Source organism: Amblyraja radiata, chromosome 2 (assembly GCF_010909765.2).
Source record: "Amblyraja radiata isolate CabotCenter1 chromosome 2, sAmbRad1.1.pri, whole genome shotgun sequence".
Lineage (NCBI taxonomy): Eukaryota > Metazoa > Chordata > Chondrichthyes > Rajiformes > Rajidae > Amblyraja > Amblyraja radiata.
In genome coordinates, this window is record NC_045957.1 from 109,586,307 (window position 1) to 109,608,992 (window position 22,686).

The 22,686-nt window shown below is 47.6% G+C and overlaps 1 pseudogene; it reads left to right on the plus strand.

Annotated features, from left to right (window-relative positions):
- The first annotated feature begins 18,638 nt into the window (after positions 1 to 18,638).
- On the plus strand, positions 18,639 to 18,819 carry LOC116970593 (annotated as a pseudogene).
- The last annotated feature ends 3,867 nt before the right edge of the window (positions 18,820 to 22,686 follow it).

Here is a 22,686-nt window from a genome sequence, read left to right on the forward strand (position 1 = left end):
GACTCAATTGAATCAAGGCATATTACAATTAAACTGTTTCTGCTACATTGTGAGTGCAAGGTTCCTCATTTTACCAATGCACTCTGCTATCCAAATAATAATGCTGTCATGCAGAACTGCAGATGGCCGATTATATACTTCACGGTGTTGAGTTTAAATTTTAAAAGCTATTGCTCAAGGATATAGCAGACAATACATCTATTTTTTATCTGGGCTTGTATACATCTTATTGAAACATATAAAATTATTAAGGGATTAGACACGCTAGAGGCAGGAAACATGATCCTGATGTTGGGGGAGTCCAGAACCAGGGACCACAATTTAAGAATAAGGGATTAGAACGGAGATGAGGAAAAACTTTTTCACCCAGAGAGTTGTGAATCTGTGGAATTCTCTGCCTCAGAAGGCAGTGGAGGCCAATTCTCTGGATGCTTTCATGAGAGAGTTAGATAGAGGTCTTAAAGATACCGGAGTCAAGGGATATGGGGAGAAGGCAGGAACGGGGTACTGATTGTGGATGATCAGCCATGATCACAGTGAATGGCGATGCTGCCTCGAAGGGCCAAATGGTCTACTCCTGGACCTATTGTCTATCATCTGTTGTCTATTGGCTGAGCGGAGCCATTTGTGTGCTGTACAATAATATGATTCTAAAGTGCTAGTGTAATGTTGGAAATGTATGGCAGCACGTTTTGGTCAGTGAAGTAGATATCCATGTATGTTATAAACTATACCCACATGATGAAGAACTATTGACCAGCATTAGAAGATAATTAATTACGGATAGGTTATGTAAGAGCATCACGGGGCAGCATGGTGGCACGGAGGTAGAGTTGCTTCCTTACAGCGCTTTCAGCACCAGAGACCCGGGTACGATCCTGACTGCGGGGACTGTCCGTACGGAGATTTTACGTTCTCCCCATGACCGCGTGGGTTTACTCCACGACCTTCGGTTTCCACCCACACTCCAAAGACATACAGGTTTGTAGATTAATTGGCTTGGTATAAATGTAAATTGTCCGTAGTGTGTGTCAGATAATGTTAATGTGCAGGGATCGCTGGTCTGTGTGGACCCGGTGGGCCGAAGGGCCTGTTTCTCTAATCTAAACTAAACAGGAAAGTCATTCTAATGATAAGCAACCTCATGATTTGCAAAAACATAAGGTTTTGTTGACTATGGATAAATACTTGGACGATCAAACAGTATCTGCTGAGAGAAGAATTTAGTTGGCTATTTTGGGTTGATGACCTTGCTCCAGGAAGATGAAAGTGAAGGGCAACGTTAAAGCGCGTGCAGAGCCAGCAAATAGTTCCGGTAAAGAACAAAGCCTTTGTGGACTGGAATATCAAAACCTCTGGTCAGGCAAATCGACCTGATAATGAGGCATAAAGAAAAAGTAAATGGTTACAATCTGTTGTATCATTGCTAAGCTTGATGCTACGGTCAGAAGACAGTCACACTGTGAATAAAAAGATGAGTTTTATGCCTTTAAATTGAGTGTCCTGGAACCACAGATACTTGATACTTAGATTTTCTGTTCCACGACCACTGTCACCTCCATCCATGGACTCCCACATTGGTCTAATGAAGCACAATACAAGTGTGACAAAACACACTTATTTGAAATATTAAGTGTTTCACCCTCCACACATGCTGATGAGTCACTTTCATGGTCTGTTTTAGAATCTTGTTTGCATCAGGGTACCAAAGGAAGAGGTAAGGATATGTTTGACCTGATTGGTACTTGACAGAAAAAATGGTGATGAAAGATGCTGTAAAGCAACACCGTTAAGGGCCTGTCCCACTTTCACGACCTAATTCACGATCTTTTTTACTCATGGACATTTTTCATCAGGTTAGAAAAACGCCCGGACCTACTTGATGCCACGAGTACCTACGATTAGCATCACGACCTACCCACGACCTCATATGACCTTGTGACAACCATGCTGCGAGTATGAGTCAAGGGCAAACTTGGCAGAGGTCGTGAATTAGGTTGTGAAAGTGGGTCAGGCCCTTTAAAATTTTGGAAGTTCATGGTATAACTAAAATAGGAGAGAAAGTGGATACAGACGACTGTGAAGTTGGAAAGGGAAAGGGGTTGGGGAGGACAAGTGATAAAAGTATAATTTCAGTTGGCCTAAGAATAAATCTTTGGGAATATCAAAACCTTAGAAGTAAACCTTGTTTAATTTTTGCAGACTGAGGAAGGGTCACCCATTCCTTCTCTCTAGAGATGCTGCCTAGCCTATCTCACATTTTGTGTCTATCTCAGGTTTGTCGGTTAATTGGCTTGGTAAAATTATAAATTGTCCCTAGTGTGTAAGATAGTGCTGGTATGCAGGGATCGCTAGTCGGTGCGGGCTTGGTAGGCCTAAGGGCCTGTTTCCAGGCTGTATCTCTAAACTAAAACGAAACAAAACTAATTTGTTTTCATAAGCTACGGATATCTATGTGATGTCCTGAGGTGAATGTTCATATAGCATGCAAGTATTCTTTCCTTTGATTGGTAATGTTTCCAAATGTAACTTTAAAAATAACGCAGATGCTGGAAACACTCAGCAGGTCAAGCTGCATCTGTGGGAAGAGAAACAATTAATGTTTCAGATTAAAGTTCCTTCATCAGGGCAACTTAGTGTCACAGAGTCATACAGCATGGAAACAAGTCTTTCGGCCAAACCTGCCAATGTCAACTAAGATGCCCCATCTACTCTAGTCCAACCTGCATGCATTTAGCCCTCTAAACCTTTCCTATCCATGTACCTGTCCAAGTGTCTCACAATTGTGATCCTCTGGTAACTCTTTCCATGTCCTCTGTTTTTTTTTATTATTTTCTGTGGTTCTTGATTCTCCTACCCTTGGTAAATGACTCTGTGCATTCACCCCTATTTATTTCCCTCGTGATCTTATACACCTCTATAAGATCACCCCCACCATCCTTCTGCACCCCAAAGAATATAGTCATAGTCCTAGCTTGTCCAACCTCTTCCCATAGCTCAGCCCCTCCTGTTATTAACAAAATAATTTAAGTTGATAGGCAACAGTTAGTATCATTTGTTTGTAAAAATGTGGCAACTTTAATTTTCTGCTGTATTAATTCATTTCTGCTGAAGGGTCTTCAACCTGAAACACTAACTGTTTCTTTGCTACAAATGCTGCCGGACCTGCTGAGTGTTTCCAGCATTTTTTGTTTTAATTTCAGACACCAAATGTAAATAGATTCAAGTGAAAATGGATTGGAATTCCACTTTGAAGATTCATTTGCTTGAGAATCTTTAGTGCCCGGGCCAATGTATAGCGATGTTACAAAATTTTGAGATTTTAAAAATCAAGTCTGCAATTTATCCCATCAGATAAAGCATAAAAATAAGTTTAATTTGACACCTAATTCACTTTCATATCTCAAGTATTTAAAAAGTTATGGCCATTTTCATACTGGGAAATGAGCATCTTGTTCCCTATTGATTTTCTATGGACATAACAAAAAAGCTGTGATCGTGAACAGTCAAAAGCCCATACCTTTCTTAAAAATTAAGAGAACTAAATGAAATTTTCAGTTATCATAGATTGAAGCATTCTGAAACAAATATAAAATAATCTTACTTGGATGACCTGAAATTAAAGCATATAATTAGTTAGTTACCTAATTGTAGCTAATTTCAGACTTCAATTACTAGATCTAAACATCTATCCATTTCTTAATAAATGATTAACATTTTTAAATAGCCTAAATGTCCAAATAATATTCACAAATAATTCACAATAAAACATGATTTTTAAATCTCATTTACATTAATTTATAGACCAAATGGAAGGATTTTAGTGTTCAATTGCTGTAAATAAATGCCCATTTAAATCAGCTTTCCAGTGGGTTCCTGTGAACGCGTTGGTTTAGAACGTTCACATTGCAGTAGATTTGTACCCCCAAATGCCGAGAAAAATACTGCGGGATATAATGGGCCCAAAATGAGCTACTCGCAATATTAAACTTTGTATAAAGGGATCTTTAGAAGCCCTTTTTAATGTAAAAATATACAGCATACCTTCAGTTATTTGCTTTATGAGACCCTGCGGTTGCTGGTGGTCGCGGGTTTAGAGATTGATTTTTAAACTACTATAACTATTTTACGAGGCCTTTAAAACTAATAATAGCTTTTGCGACGGGGCCTTCCAGCGATTTTTCGTTAATAATTAACTAGGCTGAACATCTTCGATTTGAACAGCCTAGAGAAAATCGCGTTTTAAACCCGCCCCCTCTAAACGGCGCCAAAATCGCGCACACCCGCAGCGACAGATTTTCAGCGACGCTTCAGGTAGGCTTTGCAACATACCTACAATGTATAATGATCAACTTACCTACAGAGTGCAGACTCTGGGAATGGAACATCAATATGCATTAGCCCCTCACAATGCCATTTGGGGAAAATATCACAGTAATGTTGTGGGCCATAGGTGCCGTCCAGTGCTGCACTATTCCATGTTTGAAATGAAGTGCTGCCTTCTCAGATTTTACAAATGGAAACAGAATGAGGATCTAGTTCTTTTTGTTGATGTTACAAAACTCATTGGTTGTTGATGAATTAATGTTTATCAAAAGGTCTATGATCGCCAGAATATAGGGAGATATGGGCAAATTGGGCTGAAAGGGGTTTTTCCATGCTGTATGACTATATGACTCGCACCAGGTTAAGTCACCTTGCATAACGTTCTCAAGACAGCTCAATAAGGGGATTTAGATCTTCAGATTTGAGCAAGGTAAATATCCAAGTTACTATTGGGAATCTACACGATTAGATGATATGCGGTAAACTATCCTGAAGAGATTTAGTGTTTTTTCTTTCACGCTTTCCAGCTTCAGTATCCAATCTGAAAATGATTCTTCCATCTGAATAGGGAACTGAATAGATGCTGCCTCACCCGCTGAGTTTCTCCAGCATTTTTGTCTACCTTCGATTTTTCCAGCATCTGCAGCTCTTTCTTAAACATTTTGTCTACTCCACTGCAAAATCTCCTCAAGGTATGCCTACCTTGAAACATTTCTCCTCTCACACCCGAAACGTCACATATTCCTTCACTCCATAGATGCTGCCTCACCCGCTGAGTTTCTCCAGCATTTTTGTCTACCTATAACTCAAATGTGAGAGTGGCAAAGTTTAATGGAGATGTGCGGGCATGTGTTTTTACACAGGAAGGCGGGTGCCTGGAATGCCCTGTCAGGGATAGTGGTGGAGTCAGATATGGTAGTGTATGTGCAGCATATGTATGGTTCACATGCAGGCAGAGTAGATTAGTTTAAACTTGGCATCAAGTCAGCACTGACAGAGTGAGGCAAAGGTCCTGTTCCTGTGGTGTACTGTTCTACATTCTATGTTCCCATTATTTAAACTAAGAATTGTTAGAAGATTTGCAAGAAAAAAACCATATAAATAGATTACGCACACCGCCAATAAAGCTGACAGAGAAACTGAGTTTTATAGAGCATATGATCTACAAGATAAAAACTAGATGTATTGTCTGCTATATCCTTGAGCAATAGCTTTCAAGATTTAAGCTCAACAACCGTGGTAAATAACTGGCCATCTGCAGTTCTGCAAAACAGCATTATTATTGGTAGCAGAGTGCATTGGTAAAATGAGGAATCTTGCACTCACAATGTAGCAGAAATAGTTTAATTACAATTTGTCCTTATTCAATTGTCACACATTCATAAAATAAACTGCCAATTCATAATGTGTGACTTAATTCATAAGGCGGAGAGGAGAGCTCTTCAGCGCATCGTCCACAGAGCGCAGAAGATTATTGGGACACAGCTACCAGCCTTGGAGGGCATCTACTACACACGGTGCCTCAGGAAGGCCGTTAGCATCCACAAAGATTCCTCACACCCTTGTAATGGACTGGTCGAACTCCTACCTTCCGGCAAACGTTACAAGGCCTTCTACGCCCGCACCTCCAGACTCAGGAACAGCTTCATCCCCAGAGCTATAGTTGCTCTGAACCTGCCCTGCTGAGTGCCCCCCACCCCCATGAACTGTCTCCCTCGGATGGTCACGTAGCACATCGAACCAGCACAGACACTTTTGCACTGTAGACTGTTTTTACTGTTTTACTGTTCTTTTTATAAATCTTGTTTCTCGGGGTATCCAAATCTAAATTTTATTAGTTTAAGTTATGACATCGGATGGAAGCTGTATACCAAATCTCGTTGCACATATGTGCAATGACAATAAAATATATTATTATTATTATTATTATTATAAAATAATCTGCCAATTCTATCTGTTTGTCTTAAGCGTACAAAGGCAAATGACACAACGTGAGAATGAATAATTCAGGCTTGTTAATTCAGGTTTACCACAAGGACTGCATCTTGAGATTCGGCTAGATGCAGCAATATGATGGGAAGGTGCAGGTAGGACACCTACTGATGTGGAATAGTACTGCTTGTTCATGTGGCTGAAAGAAACAAGAGTATTGTCAGAATTATCATCCAATTAGTTGGAGGCCGGGAGGGGCACAAGTCCAGATTTACAACATGCAGTTAATTGCACTGCAAATAAGAAAGTCAGAAAGCAGAGTCTGTTCAAAGAGTGAGGGAAATGTAAATCATGACAATGATCCTTGCAACCACTCCCAGTAAAAACAAGTTAATTTCACCAGAAACATTCATTGTGAAAGGGTTGTGTGCAGAAAGCATCTCAGTGGTTTACAGCAATGCAGTCAACACGGTTGATTGGCAGTGAAATTATCCGGTCATTCCTACTTTAGTTCAGTTAAGTATAGTTTAGAGATGGAAACAGGCCCATCGAGTCTGCGTCGACCAGCGATCCCCACACACCAGGGACAATTTACAATTATACCAAGCCAATTATCCTACAAACCTGTACATTTTTAGAGTGTGGGAAGTAACTGGAGATCCCAGAGAAAACCCACGCAGGTCACGGGGAGAACATGCAAACTACGTATTGACAAGCACCCGTAGTAAAGATTGAACCTGGGTCTCTGGCGCTGTGAGGAAGCAACTCTACCGCTGTGCCACCATGCTGCCCCACGTCTGTGAACCTACTGCTCTAACCTGAAAGTATAACCTAGTTCCAAACAGACTAAGAATAGTCTTGGTCTCTAAAGTCTTTGTGCAGCGCATGTGGATCAAACTGCCACCTAACAAGAGAAAAAATAATCATTATCATATCACTGAATGGACAAAGTTAATCATGAATCCTTCAAGAAATATGCAGGTTTGCAAAGAATTGCAAAACACTGGCAGAGGGGTGGAATGTTTTTGCTTGAGTGCTGACCACTAAGAAGAATTTTCCGATTTGTCCAAGAACTCAACACATCCAGCACAACTGCAGAAATAATTTAATGTTACAATCGCAATTGTTTAAGTAAACTTGAAAGCTAATTTCATACAATGTCCATGGCTGTTCGAAGGGGAGGGGGTGCGTTGGGTGCGACTGCACCCCCCTTTTCCCCCCCAGAGTAAGAAAAATCCAGAGGGGAAAAAAAACGGAAAAAAAATTCGGAAAAGGAAAAAAAGAAATCGGAAAAAAAAATCGGGCCCGCAGGATAAGGGAGTGCCCATTTCTCGGGGCCCGGGGGGGGTTGGGGGGGGCGGTGTCTGCCCGCCCGGTCCAGCATCTCCATCCGCAGCATCGGAGCCTCACCAACAGGAGACCGTCCTCCCGTCGCCGGGTGGTTGAATCTGAACCCAACGGCTGTAATCCCAACACCAGACACCGCTGCGGCAGGGCCCCCTCCCCTCGCCTCCCCATGCTGCCGGGGCTCAAGCCATCTTCCCCCCACGCAACCCCCGCTGGGCCCATGCCACCCCCGCTGGGCCCATGCCACCTCCCCCTGGGCCCAAGCCACCCCCACTGGGCCCACACCACCCCCGCTGGGCCCACACCACCCCTGCTGGGCCCAAGCCATCCCCACTGGGCCCAAGCCACCCACAATGGGCCCAAGCCACCCCCGCTGGGCCCACACCACCCCCGCTGGGCCCACACCACCCCCGCTGGGCCCACCCCCCCCCCGCTGGGCCCCCGCCACCCCGCTGGGCCCACCCCCCCCCCCCTGGGCCCACGCCACCCCCGCTGACCCCTGCTGGACCCACGCCACCCCCACTGACCCCCACTGGGCCCAAGCCACCCCCGTTGGGCCCAAGCCACCCCCACTGGGCCCAAGCCACCCCCACTGGGCCCAAGCCACCCCCACTGGGCCCACACCACCCCCGCTGACCCCACTGGGCCCACGCCACCCCCACTAAACCCCACTGGGCCCACGCCTCCCCTGCTGGGCCCATGCCACCTTCATCTTCGTCCCCCCACCAGAAAGAGGGTGGGGGATGTGGGAGGGGGAGAGTGACAGGGGAAGGGAGGGGAGAGAGAGATGGGGGAGGGAAGAGGGAAAGGGGGATTATCTTAAGTGAGATTGCAAAATTAAGGTAGGTTTTAGAGCTATTATATTTTCTCCTCCATATGAATAAATGTAAACAATATCAAATAATATCAAACAATTGAAACTGCTTTCTTTTCCTTGATAATAATACTGAAAATATGAATTCCATAGTTTGTGACATAAATATACATTTTAATGGGATCATTATATACAGATGGAACATTTCCATTTCGAGATCGGGGGGGGAGCAAATATGCGTCAAGCCAATAGCCTAATCGTTAAAGAGTTAACAGATAGCCTAATCGATAAAGAGCTGAGAAGAGGAATCGGAGCTGCCAAGGAAAGGTACTCTGAGAAGTTGACGAGCAAGTTCTCAGCTAGTGACTATACTTCAGTTTGGAAGGGCATGCAAGAAATCACCAGCTATAAGAGGAAAGCCCCCCCCCGCTCTTTGGACAATCGTCAGCTGGCGAACTACCTGAATTAGTTTTACTGCAGGTTTGAAAATCAGAAACGTAGCCGTCCCCAACAAACACAGCCAGACCCCAGTCTGCAAAGAATGGACCCTGCACCCTCTCCTTCCCATTCACCACCTCACAACTACTTAAGGCAAGACTCAAGTAATGAAAAGAGTGGACCCTTTCCCATCCCCACCAACACTTCACACCCAATTACTCAGAGATGCATTGTCCCTGCCAGCTTCAAAGTCTCCACTATTGGCCCTGTACACAAAAATGTAAGGATTACTGGTCTTAATGACTACAGGCTTGTCACATGGACCTCTGTAGTCATGGAGACCGTTGAAAGGCTTGTGCTGGCCAAGCTGAAAAATATCACAATCCCTCTGCTGGACCCGCTGCATTTTTCATATTGGGCCAATAGATCTGTGGATGATGCAGTCAATCTGGGCCTACACTTCATCCTCCAGCACCTAGACCGCCAGGGGACCTATGCGAGGATTTTGTTTGTTGATTTTAGCTCTGCATTCAACACCATTGTGCCAGAGCTACTACGCTCCAAACCTTCTGAGTTGACTGTGCCTGAACCCCTCTGTCAGTGGATCACCAGCTTTCTGACTGACAGGAAGCAGCATGTGAGACGGGAAAGCATATTCCGGACCCGCAAACGCTCAGCTTAGGAGCACCGCAAGATGCGTACTCTCCCCTCTCCTCTACTCTCACCACACCAGTGACTGCACCTCCACTGACACCCCTGTCAAGCTTCTCAAGTTTGCGGATGACACAACCCTGATTGGACTGATCCAGGATGGGGATCTCTGTACTCTTTTCAATTTGACATCTTTCCTATAACATGGTGCCCAGAACTGAACACAATATTCTAAATGCGGTCTCACCAACGTCTTATACAACTGCAACATGACCTCACAACTTCTATACTCAATACTCTGACTGATGAAGGCCAAAGTGCCAAAATACATTTTGACCACCTGATATACCTGTGACAAGACCTTCAAGGAACCATGGAACCATCAACCATTCCTCTGCCCACCTGGCTAATTGATCCAGATCCTGCTGCAATCTTTCACAACCATCTTCACTATATACAAAACCACTCACATCTGTATCATCAGCAAACTTGCTAATCTTGCCCTGTTCTGTGGGTCAGGCTGAGTATAGAGGTTGGGAGGTCATGCTGCAGTTGCATAAGAAGGTGGTGAGGCCGCATTCAGAGTATTGTATTCAGTTCTGGGCACCATGTACTAGGAAAGATGTCATCAGATTGGAAAGGGTACAGTGAAGATTTACGAGGATGTTGCCAGCACTAGAGGGCCAGAGCTATAGGGAGAGGTTAAGTAGGCTGGGACTCTATTTCATGGAGCACAGGAGGATGAGGGATGATCTAATAGAGGTGTATAAAATCATGATTTGAATAATTATGGTTGAGTCTTTTGCCCAGAGTAGATGAATCAAGGAGCAGAGGACATAAGTCTAAGATGAACGGCAAAAGATTTAATAGGAATCTGAGGGGTATGTTTTTCACACAAAGGGTGATAGGTGTATGGAACAAGCTGCCAGAGGAGGTAATTGAGGCTGGGACTATCGCAACATTTAAGAAACAGTTAGACACAAGAACAGAACTCGCTATGAAAACATGGAGGGGACGGGGGACACAATTTCTTTGGCGGCCGCGTGCGCTTGTGCACACACACACACACACGCACAAGGCTTCAGAGGCTCAATCTCAACTCTGCCTGTCTCACCGGGACACCAGCGCTGCTTCTCCGCGCTGGCCATATTTCCCGCAAGTCCAGGGAGGTTAACCTGGCGGGACAGGCAGAGTCTGACTCCCGACCTCTCTGGCCACCCGTGGGGGGTGGGGGGGGAGCACTCGGGACAGCGCCGGAGACTCGGCCGGGATCGATCCTGCCTGCGGATGAGGCACAGGTCTGTGCCACGTCTCCCTCCTCCAATCACCGCACTCTATCCTCAGTCCCACCCCCCCCCTCCCCCCACTCCTCCCTCCTCCAATCATCAGTCCCACCCCCAGTGCCTCGCGGAAAGTGGAGATTTTAAAATCGGGATCACAAAAACTTGGGGGGGGATGTCCCCCACCTCTCAAAACATGGGGGGGGATGTGTCCCCTCTGCCCCCCCCCCCCCCCCCCCAGGGTTTTCCGCCCCTGGTTAGGCAGGTACATGGATAGGACAGGTTCGGAGGGATATGGATCAAACGTGGGCAGGTGGGACTAGTGCAGATGGGACATGCTGGGCCGAAGGGCCTGTTTCCACACTGTATCACTGTATGGCTCTATCTATCTTTCCCTCTCAAACACATTCTCCTGCCTCTCCCCATTATCTCTGACACCCGTATCAATCAAGAATCTATCAATCTCCTCCTGAAAAATGTCCATTGACTTGACCTCCACAGCTGTCTGTGGCAATGAATTCCACAGTTCACCACCCTCTGACTTAAGAATTTCCTGATCATCTCCTTCCTAAAGGAATGTATTTTAATTCCGAGGCTGTGGCCACTGGTCCTAGACTCTCCCACTAGTGGAAACATCCTATCCACATCCACTCCATCCAGGTTTTTACCAGGCTGGGACAGACTGCAACAGCTTCACCATGTCCCAAAGCTCGTGTCCTGTCTTATTTGGTTCCATCACCATGCAAGTCTGAAACTGTTAACAAAATACAGGAGAGATTTAGAACAATCCCACATCAATCTCCACTTCCACAGTATTTCTGAATTGAGGATAAATGTCTTCATTCAAAGCGTGGCTAATCTGAGGCATTCTCTCTCCCTGAGGGCTGAAGAGGTTCTGCCACTCTATTCATTCAAAGTAAATATCAACAGATTTATGGACATAAAAGTTCATGGGAATAGAGCTAGAACATGGTAATTGGGTAGAAGATCATGCGTGATCATAATGAGTGGATTTGAAAGGGTTGGATGGTCTACTTCTTACACCGATTTTTACATTTTTGTTGTTCATAACTACTCCTTCCCAAAAAGCCAGCATGAAGCCAATCCAATTCATGTTAGCTTGTGGATGTGCAGTAGCATGCACCAAAAATATTGTCAAATGCGAGAGCCAGGAATTTGCCCAGAATATGAAGTTGTGATGTGGAGATTGCATTAGTTTTCTTTGTTCTGAACTGTCAGACACAAAGTTGGACTCCTGCCATGCTCCTGGAGAGAACCCACCTAACATTTACCTGCTGATGACTGCAGCTTCTAAGGAAGATATTTCAACATATAATCACACTGCTCTGGAGTCGCACGGCGTCGGGCGGTGACGTGCACGGCGTCGGGCGGTGACGTCATCACGCAGTGCCACGCCGGGCGGTGATGTCATCATGCAACGCCACACGCTAGGCATACGCTGTCAAGACGCTGCGTACGCCGTTAAGACGCTGCGTACGACGTCAAGACGCTGCGTACGACCACAAAGCGCCTGCGTGCCGACAGGCTATTGGCGCTCGAAGATTTCGGCCACTGTAAGAATTTCGGAGCCCCGCGCGATGTCGGGACCAGCCCCGCAAAACTCCACGCTTCTAAGTGTGACCGGCCCCATGCGGCCATACGGTGCCCGTACGCCTCAAGTGACCACGAGGTCGCGTATGTGGGACAGGCCCTTAAAGTAGATCTTCAGCTTTCTACACAATTCCAATTAAGTCCAATGTTAGCTTGAGAAGAACCGAGCTTCTATCCACATTTCAAACCATGAGCTTGACTTCTTTTCTTGCACTTCAAGCGGCAAGTGAAGGTAAAGCTGAGAGTGGACAAGAACGGTGCAATCATCCACCCTCCCTCGGTTTTCGCTATTGGAGGGAACTGAGGATACATGAGCTTCGCAGGGCAACCCAGACTGTGCAGGAAATGCAACAAGGCTGAGCATGTGATGGCCCAATGCACTGCAGTTGTCTGCAAGAACTGCAAGCTAGTGGGCCATGAGACAAAGGACTGTCAAGTTAGCAAGAACTGCAACCTGTGCGGGGAGGCAAGCCACCTTTACAGGGCCTGCCCTAAAAGAGCCTGCACCTACGCACAGGCGACAAGAGGGGCTGTTGCCAGCACACCAAGGGTGGGCGAGAGCCCCCCCCCCACCACTACCAAGACCCCAGCAGAAAGGGGGAACAGGGATGAGGACAGCCCGATCACCTCGAGCCCCCAAGGGCCGGACGGAGACCCCCAGCGCCCTGTCCAGGAGGGAGAGTCGATGGAAGAGGGGAAACAGCAGGAGAAATGGGTGATGGTGACGAATAAGAAACACCAGAGGGTTCAGCCCAAAGAGCCGAGGCTGGAAAAGTCCAAAAAAAGACTTATTTCACTGACAGAGGGCAGCAACCTCTCCTCGTCGGAGGATGGCTACCTCGAAGACCCGACGACGGAGGCACAGGAGGTGCAGCAGCCAATGGGCCCCAGCTCCAGGAGACCGGGTGCAGTGCAGCGGCCAATTGTACCCCAGCTCCAGGAGACCGGGTGCAGTGCAGCGGCCGATTGTCCCCCAGCTACAGGAGACCGGGTGCAGTGCAGCGGCCAATGGGCCCCAGCTCCAGGACATCGGGGCAATGCAGCGGCCGATGGGCCCCAGCTCCAGGACATCGGGGCAATGCAGCAGCCAATGGGTCCCAGCTCCAGGACATCGGGGCAATGCAGCGGCCGATGGGCCCCAGCTCCAGGACATCGGGGCAATGCAGCGGCCAATGGGTCCCAGCTCCAGGAGACCAGAAGCAATGCAGCGGCCAATGGGCCCCAGCTACAGGAGACGGAGGGGGCGGTGCGCCCAGAAGTGGGTGGAACAAGTAGGTCTCCTCCCCCAACGACACCCCTGGTTACACCACAGGAAACCCACCTCCTTGAGGACGCCGGCACCCAGTACCTGAGCCCAGGAAGGGGGGGGCAATTCACCAAAGCGGTGAGCATGAGGGGACAAGAGAACGGTCAGTGACTCTACAGGACAATGGAGCTCAAACTGGCATCATTAAACGTGCGCAGTGTAAAGAGCACTGCGCGATGTGTGAACGCCTTGCAGTACCTGGCCAAGGTCAAGGCAGATGTGACTTTTCTCCAGGAGTGCGGGCTGCCACACCTCAGCTGCTATAAGAGGTGGTCGCGATGGTGGCCCCACGGAATGTCGGTGTGGTCGGGGGGCAACGATTGTCGTGCTTCCGGCCTGGGGACCTTGCTGCGGGGAGGGAACTTCACCATCACTGAGGTCAGGGAGGTGGTTTGGTGGCGTCTCCTCGTGGTGGATGTTATGTACCATGGCTCTCCGCTCCGGCTGTTTAATGTGTATGCCTCGCCCGTGCAGAGCGAGCGTCTGACCATTCTCCAGCAGCTCCCATCGCTGCTGGCCACGTCCCGGCAGCTCGTTCTGGCCGGTGACTTCAACTGCATCATAGATGCGGCTGGACGATCCGGCAGTGCCGACAACAGACTGGACAGCACCTCCAAGCTCCTGATGGTGACGGTAAAAGACGCAAAGCTGCACGACACCCTCAGCAACCCTGTAGGCTGGTCCCAGTCGCGGTTCTCCTGGTCGAGATCGGACGGTTCAGTCCGGTCCCGGATAGACTTCCTCTTCACGACGAAGGCCGTCACGGTCAGACACACCAACCTCATTCTTCTCTGACCACTGCCTCCTTCAGCCTTCCTGTCACCTACAGGAGGACCGGAAGGCTGGCAGAGGGAAGTGGAAGTTAAATGTGAAGCTGTTGACCCCAGAGAACGTTGAGGAGCTAAAGAGGGACTATGCACGTTGAAGAACGGTGAAGCCCCTCTTTGACTCCCCGACACTCTGGTGGGAAGCAACCAAGGAGAACATTTAGATGTTCTTCATATTTAAAGGGGTTCAGAGGGCAAGACAGAGTCAGAGGGAATTGTGCCAACTCCAGACAGATTTGCAGCAACTGCTCCTTCTGCAGTCGAGAGGGGTGGATGTGAGGGAGGAACTTAGAGAGGTGAAGGATCTGCAAGCTCAGCTCTTTACCTCTGAATCCTCCAAGATCATCTTCCAATCCAGGGTCCGCCACATGGAGCAGGATGAGACGTGCACACGATTCTTATTCCATAAGGTTCACAGGGGGAGCTCTGTGATGAACAGCCTTAGGGAGGAGGACAGCTCGGTAACATCCTTGCAGATGGACATGCTGAGGATCTGCAAATCTTTTCACACAGATTTGTATGACAAAAAAGCCACAGACAGCACCGCCTCCCAGAACTTCCTGTCCTCTATCACGGAGGTCTTGGAGGACAGCAAACGGGAGATTCTGGACCAACCACTGACCCTAGAGGAGCTGACTGGCACCATCCGTTCCTTTGACTCGAGTAAAACTCTCGGTAGTGATGGCTTCCCGGCCGAGTTGTATTCGGCTCTGTGGGATTGGGTGGGCCCGGACCTGCTGGAAGTGTACAACGACATGCTTCTAGCTGACAGCATGTCAGACTCCATGAGGAAGGGCAGCATCACCCTAATCTACAAGCAGAAGGGGGAGATAAAGGATATAAGGCATTGGAGACCTATCACATTGTTGAATGTAGATTACAAGATCCTGTCTAAGGCCATCGCCAACCGGGTCAAGTCTGCTCTGGGACAGGTGATCCAAACCTGTGCTGTACCTGGCAGGAAAATCTCAGACAGCCTGGCGCTGCTGAGAGATACCATCGCCTACGTGCAGGACAGATGGGTGGATGCCTGCCTAGTCAGCTTGGACCAGGAGAAGGCCTTCGACAGGATATTGCACACGTACATAGAAACATAGAAACATAGAAAATAGGTGCAGGAGTAGGCCATTCGTCTCTTCGAGCCTGCACCGCCATTCAATATAATCATGGCTGATCATCCAACTCAATATCCTGTACCTGCCTTCTCTCCATACCCCCTGATCCCTTTAGCCACAAGGGCCACATCTAACCCCTTCTTAAATATAGCCAATGAACTGGCCTCAACTACCTTCTGTGGCAGAGAGTTCCACAGATTCACCACTCTCTGTGTGTGAAAAATGTTTTTCTCATCTCGGTCCTAAAGGATTTCCATCTTTTTCCTTAAACTGTGACCCCTTGTCCTGGACTTCCCCAACATCAGGAACAATCTTCCTGCAACTAGCCTGTCCAACCCCTTAAGAATTTTGTAAATTTCTATAAGATCCCCCCTCAATCTTCTAAATTCTAGCGAGTACAAGCCGAGTCTATCCAGTCTTTCTTCATATGAAAGTCCTGACATCCCAGGAATCAGTCTGGTGAACCTTCTCTGTACTCCCTCTATGGCAAGAATGTCTTTACTCAGATTTGGAGACCAAAACTGTGCACAATACTCCAGGTGTGGTCTCACCAATACCCTGTACAACTGCAGTAGAACCTCCCTGCTCCTATACTCAAATCCTTTTGCTATGAATGCTAACATACCATTCGCTTTCTTCACTGCCTGCTGCACCTGCATGCCTACTTTCAATGACTAGTGTACCATGACACCCAGGTCTCGTTGCATCTCCCCTTTTCCTAATCGGCCACCATTCAGATAAAGTCTACTTTCCTGTTTTTGCCACCAAAGTGGATAACCTCACATTTATCCACGTTATACTGCATCTGCCATGCATTTGCCCACTCACCCAGCCTATCCAAGTCACCTTGCAGCCTCCTAGCATTCTCCTCACAGCTAACACTGCCCCCCAGCTTCTTGTCACCCGCAAACTTGGAGATGTTGCATTCAATTCCCTCGTCCAAATCATTAATATATATTGTAAATAGCTGGGGTCCCAGCACTGAGCCTTGCGGTACCCCACTAATCAATCACTTCCATTCTGAAAGGACCCGTTTACTCCTACTCTTTGCTTCCTGTTTGCTAGCCAGTTCTCTATCCACATTAATACTGAACCCCCAATACCGTGTGCTTTAAGTTTGTATACTAATCTCTTATGTGGGACCTTGTCGAAAGCATTCTGAAAGTCCAGATATAACACATCCACTGGTTCTCCCTTATCCACTCTACTAGTTACATCCCCATAAGGAACGTGCTCTCCAAAATGGGATTTGGGGAGGGAATCCAAAATTGGATCAAACTGCTCTATACCGATATCTGCAGTGCAGTCCAAATCAATGGGTGGGAATCAGACAGTTTCCCATTCAGGTCTGGAGTCAGGCAGGGTTACCCTCTCTCCCCTGTCTTTTTCATCTGCTGTATTGAGCCTTTTGCCGAGTCCATCAGGAAGGATGCGAGCATAAGAGGAGTGACATTGCCAGGCAGTGGGGGCACTCAAGTCAAAACCTCCCTGTACATGGACAATGTCGCCGACTTCTGCTCGGATCCAGGGACGGTCCGCAGACTGATTAGTATCTGTGACCAGTTTGAGTCGGCCATGGGAGCCAGGGTGAACCGCAGGAAGAGCAAGGCCACGCTCTTTGGCAACTGGCCCGACCAATCTTCCGTCCCCTTCACCATCAAGCCTGACTTCTTGAAGGTGCTGGGGATCTGGTTCAGGGGGGCTGAGGCGTGTGACAAGACTTGGCTGGAGCGGATAGCCAAGGTGGGGAAGAAACTGGAGCTGTGGAGGCAACGCTCCCTCTCCATAATGGGGGAAAATGTGGTCATCTGGTGTGAGGTGCTCTCGGGGCTGCTATACTTGGTGCAAGTGTGGCCTGTCCCTCCCTCCTACTCCACAGGGATCACCCGGGCCATCTTCCAGTTCATCTGGGGGTCAAGGATAGGCCGGGTGCGACGGGCCACAATGCATAAAGACAATGGGGGTAAAAGCGTGCCCAACGTCGCCCTCGTCCTGATGGCCACCTTTGTGTGTGACTGCATCACGTGGAGTATAGAGCCAAGGCACGTGGGCACCAAGTGTCACTACCTGATGAGCTTCTACATGTCCCCAGTGTTGCGAAGGATGGGCCTGGCGCAGATGCCACACAATGTGTCAGTCAGCTGGACATTGCCGCCCCATCTGTCGTTCGTGGAAGGGTTCTTCTGGACAAACACCTTTGGCCACATGTCCATCGGGCAGTGGTCAGCACGGAATGTCTTGCAGGCACTGCAGGGAAATGACTCGATGGATCCGGTGGCGTGGTTCCCAGAGCAGACTGCCCAGCTTGTCTGGCAAAATGCCTCAACGCCAGAACTCACCAACAAGCACCAAGAACTGGCTTGGCTGGCGGTGAGGGGAGCCCTCCCAGTCAGATCCTTTCTGCACTGTCGGAAACTCACTACCAGCGCACGCTGCCCTCGGGACGGCTGCTATGGAGAGGAGATGGTTGCCCACTTCTTTGCAGAGTGTGGATTCGCAAAGTGTGTCTGCAGAGGTCTGCAAGGGTCCCATTCACGGTTTATTCCGAACAGCTCCGTCACAGAGGACTCTGTGATTTACGGACTGTTCCCAGGGACACATTCAGAGATTGACATCGAATGCTGCTGGAGGGTCATCAACTCGGTGAAAGACGCTCTTTGGTCTGCCCGAGCGTTGTTCACCACCCAGCAGAGCGAGATGTCCGTCGGGGAATGTTACCGACTGGCCCGCTGCAGACCGCAGGAGTACGTGCTGAGGGACGCACTTAAGCTCGGTGCAGCCAACGCCAAGGCTCGGTGGGGGAGGACCACAGTCTAGGGTCCTTCTGCTGCTGGACATGGGGGCAGGATGTGGTGGAGACTCCCCTCAAGGGAAGGGATCCCACGTCAGTGGGCCATATTAGTGGCAAGGGTGGGCAAGGGTATAGCCTCCGAAAATGTTGGATGATTTTTTTGCACGCTTCATGTATTGTATATATTTATTACCTGAATAAAGTCTATTTTGAAATTTAAAAAAAAAATCTGTTCTTATCAGTTTAATATCTGATACGTCCCTTATCTAGGGACCATATATTAAATTGATTTTTGGAACAGGGAGATGGACTAGGGGCTTGCTCGGTCCACTCCATGCATCGACCCAGTATTGCAGTGTCTCTGGGAACGGTGCACTTCCCTTTTGGGAGATTTTCAAAGTTCAAAAGAAAACACAAAAATTCTTTCTTGCGTAGAGGCTGCGTGTCTGCCTGCTGCCCTCTATCACTCTGATTCTTGACGGGACCGCTCAAGTCAAATGCCTTCGTTTATTTAAAAGGAAAAGAGGAGGTGCTGCTCGCATTTCAATCCATATGCAACTGAAACTTCCAGGAAAGAGAAAAAAAATCTTCAGCAAATTGTTGAAGGCCCAGGGGCGGTTGGAGCGGGAGGAGCAGCATCCGGGCGGTGAGTTTAAAAATAGAGCGCGGGGCTTTGTTCCACAGAGGCCCAGGAGCGGTTGGAGCGGGAGGAGCAGCGTCTGAGCGGTGAGTTTAAAAATTGAGCGCGGGGCTGTAACGTTCCATCACACTTCAAAGGAAGTGGTCTGGAGGAAGCCGCTGATTGGTGGAAGCGGACTATTGGAAGCAGCTGATTGGGAGCAACCCCAGGTTTGTATTTCTGCTTTCTGGTTAAGGGTTCAGTGAGTTGAGGGTTCAGTGAGTTAAGGGTACAGTGCTTTTTAGTAAAGGTACAGTTTAAAGGATTAAGATTTTTATAGTGTGAGGGAGTTTATTTAATTTGGGGGTAAGCCATGTCAGTTGAGATCGGCCCCATGGTTTGCTCAGCCTGCAACATGTGGGAGATCAGGGATATGGTCGGTGACTACGTTTGCAGGAAGTGTGTCCAGCTGCAGCTCCTGGCAGACCATATTGAGCGATTGGAGCTGCGGTTGGATTCATACTGGAGTATCCACGATGCTGAGAAAGTTGTGGATAGCACGTACAGCGAGTTGGTCACACCGCAGGTAAAAGTTAAGAGGACAGAAAGGGAACGGGTGGCCAATAGCCAGCATGGCAGTAGGCAGGTAGTGCAGGAGTCCCCTGTGGTCATCTCCCTCCTAAACAGATATACCATTTTGGATACTGTTGGGGGAGATGGCTCATCAGGGGAAGGCAGCAGCAACCAAGTTCATGGCACCGTGGATGGCTCTGCATCACAGGAGGGGAGGAAAAAGAGTGGAAGGGCTATAGTAATAGGGGATTCAATTGTAAGGGGAATAGATAGGCGTTTCTGTGGCCGCAAACAAGACTCCAGGATGGTATGTTGCCTCCCTGGTGCAAGGGTCAGGGATGTCACTGAATGGCTGCAGAACATTCTGGAGGGGGAGGGTGAACAGCCAGTTGTCGTGGTGCACATTGGCACCAACGATATAGGTAAAAAATGGAATGAGGTCCAACAAGGTGAATTTATGGAGCTAGGAGATAAACTTTAAAGTAGGACCTCAAAGGTAATCATCTCTGGATTACTACCAGTGCCACGTGCTAGCCAGAGTAGAAATAGGAGGATATTGCAGATGAATACGTGGCTTGAAAAATGGTGCAAGGGGGAGGGGTTCAAATTTCTAGGGCATTGGAACCAGTTCTGGGGGAGGTGGGACCAGTACAAACAGGACGGTCTGCACCTGGGCTGGAATGGAACCAATGTCCTTGGGGGAGTGTTTGCTAGTACTGTCGGGGAGGATTTAAACTAATGTGGCAGGGGGATGGAAGCATGAGCAGAGAGACAGAGGGGTGTAAAATGAGGGTAGAAGCAATAGGTAGCAAGGTGAAAAGTAAAAATGGCAGGCAGACAAATCTAGGGCAAAAATAAAAAAGGGCCACTTTTCAACATAATTGTATAAGGGGTAAGAGTGTTGTAAAAACAAGCCTGAAGGCTTTGTGTCTCAATGCAAGGAGCATTCGTAATAAGGTGGATGAGTTGAATGTGCAGATAGTTATTGATGAATATGATATAGTTGGGATCACGGAGACATGGCTCCAGGGTGACCAAGGCTGGGAGCTGAACATCCAGGGATATTCAATATTCAGGAGGGATAGACAGAAAGGAAAAGGAGGTGGGGTAACGTTGTTGGTTAGAGAGGAGATTAGGGCAATAAAAAGGAAGGACATTAGCTTGGAGGATGTGGAACCGATATGGGTAGAGCTACGAAACACTAAGGGGCAGAAAACGCTAGTGAGAGTTGTGTACAGGCCACCTAACAGTGGTAGTGGAGTTGGGGATGGCATCAAACAGGAAATTAGAAATGCATGCAACAAAGGTAAAACAGTTATAATGGGTGACTTCAATCTACATATAGATTGGGTGAATCAAATTGGCAGGGGTGCTGAGGAAGAGGATTTCTTGGAATGTATGCGGGATCGTTTTCTAAACCAACATGTAGAGGAACCAACGAGAGAGCAGGCTATTCTAGACTGGGTATTGAGTAATGAGGAAGGGTTAGTTAGCAGTCTTGTTGTGCGTGGCCCCTTGGGCAAGAGTGAGCATAATATGGTTGAGTTCTTCATTAGGATGGAGAGTGACATTGTTAATTCAGAAACAAGGGTTCTGAACTTAAAGAAAGGTAACTTTGAGGATATGAGATGTGAATTGGCCAAGATAGACTGGCAATTGACTCTTAAAGGGTTGACGGTGGATATGCAATGGAAGGCATTTAAAGACTGCATGGATGAACTACAACAATTGTTCATCCCACTTTGGCAAAAGAATAAATAAGGGAAGTTAGTGCATCCATGGATAACAAGGGAATTCAGGGAAATTATCAAAACAAAAGATGAAGCATACAAATTAGCCAGAAAAAGCAGCCTACCAGAGGACTGGGAGAAATTCAGAGTCCAGCAAAGGAGGACAAAGGGCTTAATTAGGAAAGGGAAAATAGATTATGAAAGAAAACTGGCAGGGAACATAAAAACTGACTGCAAAAGCTTTTATAGATATGTGAAGAGAAAAAAATTAGTTAAAACAAATGTAGGTCCCTTGCAGTCAGAAACAGGTGAATTGATCATGGGGAACAAGGACATGGCAGACCAATTGAATAATTACTTTGGTTCTGTCTTCACTATGGAAGACATAAATAATCTGCCGGAAATAGCAGGGGACCGGGATTCAAATGAGATGGAGGAACTGAGTGAAATCCAGGTTAGCCGGGAAGTGGTGTTAGGTAAATTGAATGGATTAAAGGCCGATAAATCCCCAGGGCCAGATAGGCTGCATCCCAGAGTACTTAAGGAAGTAGCCCCAAAAATAGTGGATGCATTAGTGATAATTTTTCAAAACTCTTTAGATTCTGGAGTAGTTCCTGAGGATTGGAGGTTAGCTAATGTAACCCCACTTTTTAAAAAGTGAGGGAGAGGGAAAACGGGGAATTACAGACCAGTTAGTCTAACATCGGTAGTGGGGAAAATGCTAGAGTCAGTTATTAAAGATGGGATAGCAGCCTATTTGGAAAGTGGTGAAATCATTGGACAGTCAGCATGGATTTATGAAGGGTAAATCATGTCTGACAAATCTTATAGAATTTTTCGAGGGTGTAACTAGTAGAGTGGATAAGGGAGAACCAGTGGATGTGTTATATCTGGACTTTCAGAAGACTTTCGACAAGGTCCCACATAAGAGATTAGTATACAAACTTAAAGCACACGGTATTGAGGGTTCAGTATTTTGGACATCCGGTGGTGCTGGTGCTAGCTGCTTCCGCCTTCAGTCCGGTATCTTTTTGTTTTTTTGTTATGTTGAAGAGCGTTTTCTGTGTTTTTTTAATGTCTTTATGTGTGGGAAGAGGGTACGGTAAGGGGGATACCGTCCTTCAGTCGCTTCCTGGAGAGGATGCGACTATTATTTGAGTCATGTCCTCGCCCCCCCCCCCCGCGGCCTACCTACTGGATTGGCGCGGCCTTTCCTGCCAGGACCGACCAGAGCTCCAGCAGCAGCGGCGCAGTGTTGGATACATCGCGAGGTGGGCGATGCCTTATTGGGGATCGCCGTTTGGAGCCCCGGGTGCTGGGCCTGCT